General features: G+C 44.3%; 1 protein-coding gene across 10 annotated transcripts in view; it reads left to right on the forward strand.

Moving 5' to 3' along the window:
• The window catches only part of PITPNM2 (phosphatidylinositol transfer protein membrane associated 2), a 177,835-nt gene that overhangs the window by 50,746 nt on the left and 117,762 nt on the right, over positions 1-9,327 (forward strand). Inside the window, exon 1 of one of the 10 annotated variants that reach the window (XM_025198277.1) lies at positions 7,620-7,813. The exons of the other annotated variants lie outside the window; for them this stretch is intronic. The gene's annotated coding sequence lies outside the window, so the exon portion shown is untranslated. Of the gene's footprint in view, positions 1-7,619; positions 7,814-9,327 lie in introns of those variants that run through there. 10 annotated transcript variants of the gene reach the window in all.

A 9,327-nucleotide genomic window follows, 5' to 3' on the forward strand; every position in this document is an offset into this window, starting at 1 on the left:
CAGCTTTGGCCCGTCTAACTTCCTCCCTACAAGCACGAGCAGAGGAGGTATATTCATCTTTGGTGATCTCTCCCTGTTTCCACTTTTTATGTGCTCCCCTTTTGTCCCTTAGGCTGCCCTGGATTTCTCTGGTCAGCCAAGGAAGCCTCCTGGCCCCTTTCCCTCTTTTTCCTCGCATCGGGATCTTCTCCCTCTGTGCCCAAAGGATCATTTCCTTAAGGCACAGCCACCCTTCTTGGGCTCCCATCTCTTCAAAACTCCTACTCTGCAGTGCGTCCTTGACTAATCGCCTGAGTTCATTGAAATCAGCTTTCCTAAAGTCTAGTACTTTCACCCTACTAGTTAGCTTACCCACTCGACGTCTTATGGTGAATTCTATTATTTGGTGATTACTGTCCCCCAGATGACTACCAATCTGTAGGTCCCCTACCATGTCATCCCCCATTGCCAATACCAGGTCCAGTAAGGCATTCCCCCTAGTGGGACTGTGTACCTCCTGCGTCAGGTGGAGGTCCTGTACGCAGGATAGGAACGTGCGTGAACGGTGGGACTTTGCTCTCTGCGTCTCCCAGCAGATGTCTGGGTAGTTTAGGTCCCCCAAGACTACCGCCGCCTTAGCTTTTATGGTCTCCGAGAGCTGCCTCAGGAGCCCCGAATCTAGTTCTTCCCCTTGGTGTGGGGGTCTGTAGCAGACCCCTACCACCAAATCCCTTTCTCCTTGCCCCCCATGTAGCCTAACCCACAATCCTTCTACTTCCTCATCCTTGGATTCTGTCTTGATGAGGGTTGACGTGACAAAGAGCGCAATCCCTCCCCCTTTCTTCCCCACCCTGTCCTTTCTGTACAGCCTATAACCCTCAATATGTACCGCCCAGTCGTGGGACGAATCCCACCAGTTTTCAGATAGCCCTACTAAGTCGTAGGTGTTTTCTTGACCCATCTGCCAAAACTTCTGGTCCTCAGACACCGTTTGCTTCCCGCTGATGGATGTCTGTCTCCCTGTCATGTTGGAAGCAAACATTTTACACAGTTTTTCTTAGTGCAAAAGAATGACTAGCACTTCTCTTTAAGGACATGTTCCAGTGTTTCCCAACCAGTGTGCCACGGCACAAAAGTGTGCCGTCAGAAATGAACAGGTGTACCACAGAATATTGCTATGGCCATGCGCTGCAATGAGCTACAATAGGTATGAGGATGGGGAATGTCTTAACAGGCGTGCCGCAGAAAATTTGTCTTAATGTAAGCGTGCCTTGGGCTGGAAAAGGTTGGGAAACACTGACATATTCCAAAGCATGAATGAGTCCAAGGGCAGAATAAAGTTACCATCAAATGGATTAGCAATTTTTTTTTTAATTCCAAGAAGGGTGTAAGCCTTGAAGCCTCTCATTCCAAACCTGGCTAATTTAGGGTGACATTTCTTCGATTTCCTGCCTTCCTTGCTCAGAAGTAACCTGAATCGGTTGTGCATCTTTGAATTTGAGATTCATAGATGTTAGGGTCGGAAGGGACCTCGATAGATCATCGAGTCCGACCCCCTGCATAGGCAGGAAAGAGTTCTGGGTTTAGATGACCCCAGCTAGATGCCTATCTAACCTCCTCTTAAAGACCCCCAGGGTAGGGGAGAGCACCACCTCCCTTGGGAGCCCATTCTGAGATGATGGGAGATGATGACGATTATTGTAATGCAAGGGCTTTTCCTGTGCTTTGAACCTGGAATTCTTAGACTAGTTCTGGAATACACTTTATAAATTCAGAGAAGAAATAGTTTTCAGTGAGGGTCTCCTTCCTTCTCTCTCTCCCTCCCCCTTTCCCACATGCACACACTTTGATTCCATGAGACTTGACGTTTTAATAACTCTCCTAAACCTCCATTTTGTTAGTTAGAGATGTTAAACCAACTGAAAAATGTTTGGTTCACTGAAGGCCTGTGACCATCTGTTCTGCATTTAGAGTACCTTGTGAAATGCACAAACCCAGAGCCCTCCAAATGCCTGCAGAAGTGATGAAACTATGGTTGGGATTGTGCGTATGCAGTAACTCCCCTCCCCCTTTGCCTCTCCACATATTTAACTTGCTTGAGAAAGTCACTAACTGCTCAGTCTGCAACCTGGTGTTGACCAAGAGATAATGCTATAGACTAGTGGTGGAGGGTTTTTTTGCAACTATAAGCTACAGGGTCTTCTTGCCCTTGTTGCATGGCTGTGGTTTATCTGATAATTGGGGCATGTGGTTTATAGATGCAGAATTAGTGGATCCTTGATTTATAGAGAAAGGTAGAAGGTGGAAACCTTTTTTATTTTTTATTCTTTTGTCTTTTGGATCAAACTGCTTTAAAGCACCCCCCTTTGCAAGTCAGATATTTTAACTGAATTATAGGGGGTCTGGTTCTTGGGCTGCGTAGCATCTGGTTCGCCGCTTCATGGCCTTCTTGCTGCCAAGAGCAGTGCTCGCAAGACCCGCTGTAATTGAGTTAGAAGCACCTTTCCAGGAACTGTATCATTATGTAGCTTAAATTCTGGAAGCCAAGTGGACATGATAGAACAGAAATGTTAGCTCCTTCCAGTGGCATTTCAGCGTTAAACATGTAATGGAGATCTATATGCCAGTGTACTACTTCTTTGCGCTGCTAGGTACAATTGCATATGCTCTTGGTATTAATAAGCGTTCTGGACGCTTATATACCGTCCAGCTTATCACGGTGTCTCTGTCTTTCCAAGGCAAATTGCTCAGCCTGTTATCTGGGGATAAAATACATGTTGTAGTTCACTGGGGAGGTGGGTGGAGCTGAAGGGTGGGTGGGTCTTGATTGAAACCCACTGCCCACTCTTTGACAGCAAATATCTGCTGAGCACCTAGTGGTCCCTTTTCTTTTTTGCACTTATTGTATTGTGCTTTCATCATATTGTGGTGTCATCCTAGCCAGTCTGACAGTAGATGGTTTGCAGGCTTTTCATCAAATGGTGAATTGTGTATACCCCGGTGTTGTGGATCCACCATAGCACCAGTGCCTAAGGCAGTTGATTTACCAGGCAATGTTGGTCACTAGTCCAAAGGTATAAAAAGGAGCATCTGATCCCGATGGAGGCCTCTACCTCAATGGGCCATGTCTCCATGCAAAAGATGGGAGCAGATGCAGTCTGCTCCATTGCAGAAAAATTAGCTGCGGTCCTTGGGACCCAAGGAAGCTGTGGATGTAGCCTGTAGTTCAGCGTACCTCACATGACTCCATGTTGGACTCTTCCCTCTAATCTACTTGGCTAGTTCTGCATCTTAAAAATGAAACATTTTGGAACCCAAGTGATAGCTTCCTAAATACCTTGATTTCAGCGATTCCGCCCCATTAGAACTGGAGGTGTGAATGGTTGCAACTCTAGCAGGAATAGTTCACCTGGAAGAGATTTTTACTAAGGCAGCAGTTTCATGCAAAGGGTCCGACAAGGCTTTCTAGCGCTGCCATGGACAGAAAATTGCAGGACACGTTTGCCATAATGGTGACTGTATATTCATTCCAATTTTGATGCACTTTCAGTGTAGGTTTGATAGTTAGAAAAGATTCAACAAATCCAAATGATCCTAATAGGCTCGTATGGTTTTGTTGCCATTGCCATCGCCACTGCTTTTGTTATGTGGCTTCCGCGGATGAGTGCTTCGGGGAGGTTACACTCATCGTAATTGCTAGTACTTTCTTGTCAAGAAGCCTCAGGTTAGTGGGTGCACTTAGCAATGGGCCAGTAATGGTCCATTTGCTTCTGCTTTCCCACAGGCTTTATTGCATCCTCTCTTCTCTACATGCCACAGGCTGCTTGAACAGCTCCTCTTTTCTCCATGGCAACTTAGCAAAGCAGTTCTGCGAGGGAGAATCAAGGGCTTTTTTTTTTTTTTCCCCTTTTCTTTTTGGCTGAACGTGGCTTTTCTGCCTGAGTGACACTCATGCCTTGCTGTGCTGTCCTGGTTCTACGTGATGGGAGTCACAGATGGGGAGGACTTATTTAAGCAGCCAGCAAGAGGGAATGCTTCAGGAATCGGCAAAAAAAAATAAGACCAAGAAATGCTGTCCACATTGGCGTTGTTTTTCCCCCAAAGGTAAATCTCAGCTTCTTTGGAAGTGCGGGGAGGTGGCACAGCGGTTTTAGCAGCCAGTAAGACTTGGGATTAGTCATAGAGGCTTGTTTTCTGTGTCTCAGATTAGCTGGAATTTAAACTAAAGAGACATCCAAAGTCAGTAATAGAGAAATAGCTCCTTCTTTCTGGAGGAAAATACTGATGGGCTTAGGCTGTTCCATTTTGCTGCATAAGAAGTAAATGGGCTACTTTCTGTATTTAATTTGTACTTAAATATGCAAAGCTTGCATATTAAGGTCATGGATAGTACATAGAAGTACCTCCTTGTTTAAACAGTGCATTGTCCAATCTAGTTAAGGAAACGGAAACAAATGGAGATGCTCCTTTGTGTATTTGGTTTGAGAAGAAATCCTTTTTCATACTAGATACTGGTTTGTTTAACAATAGGCTTGGTGTTAGGAGCATTTTATCAGCAACTTTGACAAGCAGATGAGCAGACAGGCATCTGAAAGCATCCTCTTGTCAAGTCGAACCAGCAAACCTAGGAGGACTTCTCGTTCTCTTAATATTTTAACCCCTTCACTGCTTTCATCATTGTTCCTGGCGTTACAATGGAAAGCAGCCTTAATCTGGAGGATGTCATAATAGCACGGGGAGCCTGGCATAGCAGGAAGGCGGCAGTCGGTCCCTTCTTCACCTTTGTAACCCCGGGATTAGAATATTCCTCTTGTTTGAAATGTGCACTAGAGCTAGTTTGCCAGTGGATTTGGGAGACCCAGTTTAGCCGTCAGCTCTGACAAACAGCTGCTTTTAATTTGGTCTGAGAATAAAATGTCTCTGATCTCTTTAAATAGCAACTGTGCACAGAAATATACTTTGGGAGGCATTTCCTACAAGATGTGTCAGGATTTTGTCATACAAACGACGAGAGCAGGACTGGTTTGCATTAGATAATCTGGGGCTGCAGTGAATTGTAATGAATTTATACAGAATTCAGGCCTTTTTCCTTTCTTTTCCCTTTTTTTTTTTTTTTCCAGGATGCATTGTAGATGTACATAGCTTCTGTTGAATGCTGGCTTTTTTTCCTGCTGGGAGGTGCCATAAAAGGATACAGGTTTTTTAGCAATAAACCAACGGCTATTTAATCCAGCATACAAAATGGATTCTTTAAAAGGTGAAAGTGTTGATTCTGCTCTTCAGCGTCCTTTACTGACTTGTTGCTCAGTAAAGTAAATCGAGCTGAAAGGGCAAATTGCTGGTTTTCTAAGCAGAAGGTATACACAGTCCAGGTTGGTTATATGTTTGTGGGTTTGTTTGCTTAAATGTTGGTTTTGTGGCTAAAGAGCTGCTGTCAGTGCCTAGCTAGCTGTATGTCTGCATGTATTGGGCTGTATTTGGAAAGTGTGGAATGTGATTCTGTTTGGCTCTGCAATGCCTGTCCATTTCCGAGGCTCAAACTGTATGTGTCAGACGCACAAAATCTTTAAACACTCATAAATATTGGCAGCGTGACACTAAACTTTCTTGTCGCTCAGATGAGCAATGGGGGTTTATTTCAGTTTCCAAAGTAAGTGCTTCTCATCGGTCGTTTCTTGCAAATTCTGACAGGTTTTTTCCCCCTCTTGCAAGCAATATTTAACAGCAAATGGAAAATCTGACTGATCTTTTTTAAAGGTCAGATTCTAGGCTACCACTCTGCTGTTGTTACCCGTCTTGCCATTACTATGGCGGGGCAAATACAGTGTGTTCTGTCTCCTGTCCAGATTTGTTGCTATATAGGTTTTTTTGTTGTTGTTGCATGTGTAGTTTTTGACAGCATTTTTAAAATACTGTGACAGGCTGTTTTCAGAAGGTGTATGTATTAGCAGGTAGTAATATTGATTGAAGTGTGGGATGTTCATACAGTGGAAAGCAAAAACTCTGCTGTTAGATTGGCTGCTTTTTCAGGACTCTTATGACCATAAACATATATAAGCAGTAGTCACCAGACTTAAATGATTAGAAAATATTTTCCATCAGTTCATTAGCAGTTCCTAACTCTGCTTTCAGTGTAGTAGTAATGAAGTATATATTTAGCAGCTAATTCCTGAAATATATGTCTGACTCTTAGGATAGTTTTCAGAACCAAAGAGGCAACAATCTTTTTTTCTTTACAGAAGGTCATGGGCCATTTATGAAGGAGGGTGTTATTATTAGATTTGGTTAGCTGGGAGAGGGAACTTAAAAACAATCAGTTCATAGCATCACAAACTCAGTCAGACAGCAAGATAACACGTGTTGTATATCTGCTTGTGCTGTTCAGTAGGCTGGAGGAACCAAACATCCTTAGCACTGTTCTAAGAGCGCAGCATAAAGTGCAGGGACAAAAATTGGACTGTGCGACTTAAGACGCAAGGCGAATGCATGTGCAGCAGGACTAAGTGTTTTTGGCTTAGAAGGAGGTAGGCTGAACTCAGCTTCTTGTCTTGGGGCTTTCAAGGTACCACGTTTCTATTGTGGTGAGCAAGTCTGTGTTTCCATACGGAGATGTTCTGTGTTGGGAGTTTTGGACAGGCCTGAATAACAGTTGTGACTAGGAATTTGTTTTTCTCTGCAAACTTCTGAATAGCATTGAAATTTTACTTTTCCCTAAAGTTTTGACTGATGGTGGGTCTGAACTGAATATCCCCGACCTTTTAGAGAGAGGGTACACAGCCAGTTTAGCTTCCCAACTTTGGTTCAGGCCAATGCAGAAAAGATGCCGTACTTTGCACTAAGCATGTGCATTTTTCTTCTTTGTCTGGTATCCAAACAAGTTTTAGCATCTTCTCTATCAAGGAGAAATGTTGGGAAACATTAATCTTCACACCCAATTATTCATTTCATAACCAAGAGCATTCTTTTTTGTGCATGTTTGTTTCTCTGCCAGAAGAGCTTGCATTCTCCTTTTGTGACACGTCTGCTGAATACAGGAATGTGGCTGAGTATCCAAAAAAAAGCAGAGCCTTCTTAATTACTTTGGGACCATCACTTAGCATTCTTGACAGGTCTTTTGATGCTGTGCAAAAACACTACTTGCGACAGATTAATGTTTAATGGAACAGGCAGAACTCCGTTCAAAGCTTAAGTGGCTCGCTTTCTTGCAACTGAATGGTTTCTCTTTGTAGCTCTGTTTAGTTTTTGGCCAAATTAATCAAGTTTATTGCCTCTCCAGAAGCATTCAATATATTCTTTGCTCTAAAGGTCATAGCACTGATGAAGGTGCCTGCCCAAGAAGCTTTTATCCAACCTAGGGAGAACTCCAGGCTTACCAAAAAGCTTCTTAAGGTTAATAATAAAGCAACAACAGTAATACCCTATAGACTGTTGGGAGGAAAGCAGTTTATAGGCTACCGAATTAAACTTCGCAAGCTTTCCAATCAGATGGGTAGTGGCATCCAGAGGCATAACAAGCAGCTTTTTTGCATCTTAGGTAGTGAGCGGGCCAGCGGTAGCGGCAGCCGCCAAACTTCTACCTCCTCCCCAGAGCTGGTGCTCTGCTCCCTCGCCCCTACTTACGCTGGTGGTGGCATCCTCGGAACAAAGATGGAAAAGCAGAAGTGAAAGGAAGTCGGCAAACTTCCTAAGAAAATGTGGCATCGCTGATCGCCCAGACTTGGAACCGAGCGAGGGCTCTGAGACCTCCTGTTTAGTGATTTTGGTTTTGTTTTCTCTACAACAGCAAGACTGTCCCTTCTCTCCCGACATCGCGCTCCTCTAGTATCTTTGGGAGGTATGTCTATATGAACTCTGTTTACAGATCTGCATGGCTGTTGTTGATGCAAAAAGATGTGTGATGGTGTTGAGGGGCTGATAAAAACATTTATAGACCTGAGTTTGGCATGGCTTGCGAGCATCTGAGCCCCTGGGGAGCTGGAGAGTGCCTCCTCAAACTAGCGGCTATATGAAAAAAACAGTCTCCAAAATTGCATATTTCACCACATGTTTGTCTTATTGTGTGTGTGGTGGGGTTTTTTGGAATTTTTTATTTTTAGATTTTTCTGTGCCTTTTTTAGTCTTTCTACTGTTTCCCTCTCTAGTTACTATGGAAATGTAGTTGGCATGGGTGGAGTTTACCGACTCGGAACAACTGCAGGATTAAGTTGCTCATCATATTCCTTCATTTGTGAAATATGGGAAGTTGTGGTGACTTGGAGACCCAGCCAGGGGCAGGGTGTGACTGAGAGGTTTTTTCTGCATGGAGATGTATAATGCTTGTAGCAGTGGTAGCCGCTGCAAGTAGGAGCCTCCGTTATAGCTACTAAAACCAGGCAGGGAACCTTCACCACCTCCAGCGGGGTAGTGTATAAAACAGATAACCACCAGAGCCATAAGTAAGCCCAGCAAGTCTTGGGAGATGAACTGAAAGCAAAGGCTTAGACCCCTTATCCCATCTCACTTGAGGAAGGGGTGGCAATGAGATCCTGAAGGACACTGCGTGGCTTGATATACAACAGGGTTGGACTTCGAAAGAATCCCGTTGACTCGATGAGCTTTAGGTCAAACGCTTGATGCATAGAGTTAACAACAAATGCACTCTAAGGCTGACACAGCCGGCACTTCATTTCAGCCTGCCTCGTCCAGAGCTCGGCATCTACCTCTGCAGCTCTTGTTGAAACCTGCAGCACCTGGTCAGACAGCTCAGACATTCTGCCTCCTTGTTCAGTTTGGGGTTAGTAACATCGTCAGCTCTTCCAGGGAAAGTACAGGGCTGTGATCTCAGACCTTAGTAAAGGAAAGACCTGTTCAGCTTACCTTTACCAACGAGATTGTCTTTATCCTCAGAATGGCTGCATTGGGGATTGAGCAGGTCTTTATCTGCAAGTGCAGGTAAGCACAGCCGGGGTTGCTCCTGTGTGTGTGAACGTCACCTGCCTTTGCTGCTGCTTGATTTGATTTGGCTTTGTGCACTCTGATCTGGCTTGGCAGCTCGCAGGCTTCTTCCCCAAAATCTATTTACCATATTGGGTGGATGCTTTTGGTAATACTATTGCCACTGAAATAACTCCATGGCAGGGGGTCAGATTTGATGATCTGCTCAGGTCCCTTCTGACCCTACCAACTATGAAATCAGGACTGTACCTGCTTTAAAAATGGAGTTAGGCATGTTTGAGTGTCTCGCTGTGCTGTGATCTAGCAAATAATTTTTCCATCCTAGCCTGGCCTGACTACTTGGGCAGTTTCTTACGGAGGCATCTTATCTGTTCAGGAATTCAGTTGCCTTCAGAGTTTTGCTTTAAAGCAGGA

This window comes from Alligator sinensis, unplaced genomic scaffold (genome assembly GCF_000455745.1).
Source record: "Alligator sinensis unplaced genomic scaffold, ASM45574v1 scaffold628_2, whole genome shotgun sequence".
Taxonomy (NCBI): Eukaryota; Metazoa; Chordata; order Crocodylia; family Alligatoridae; genus Alligator; species Alligator sinensis.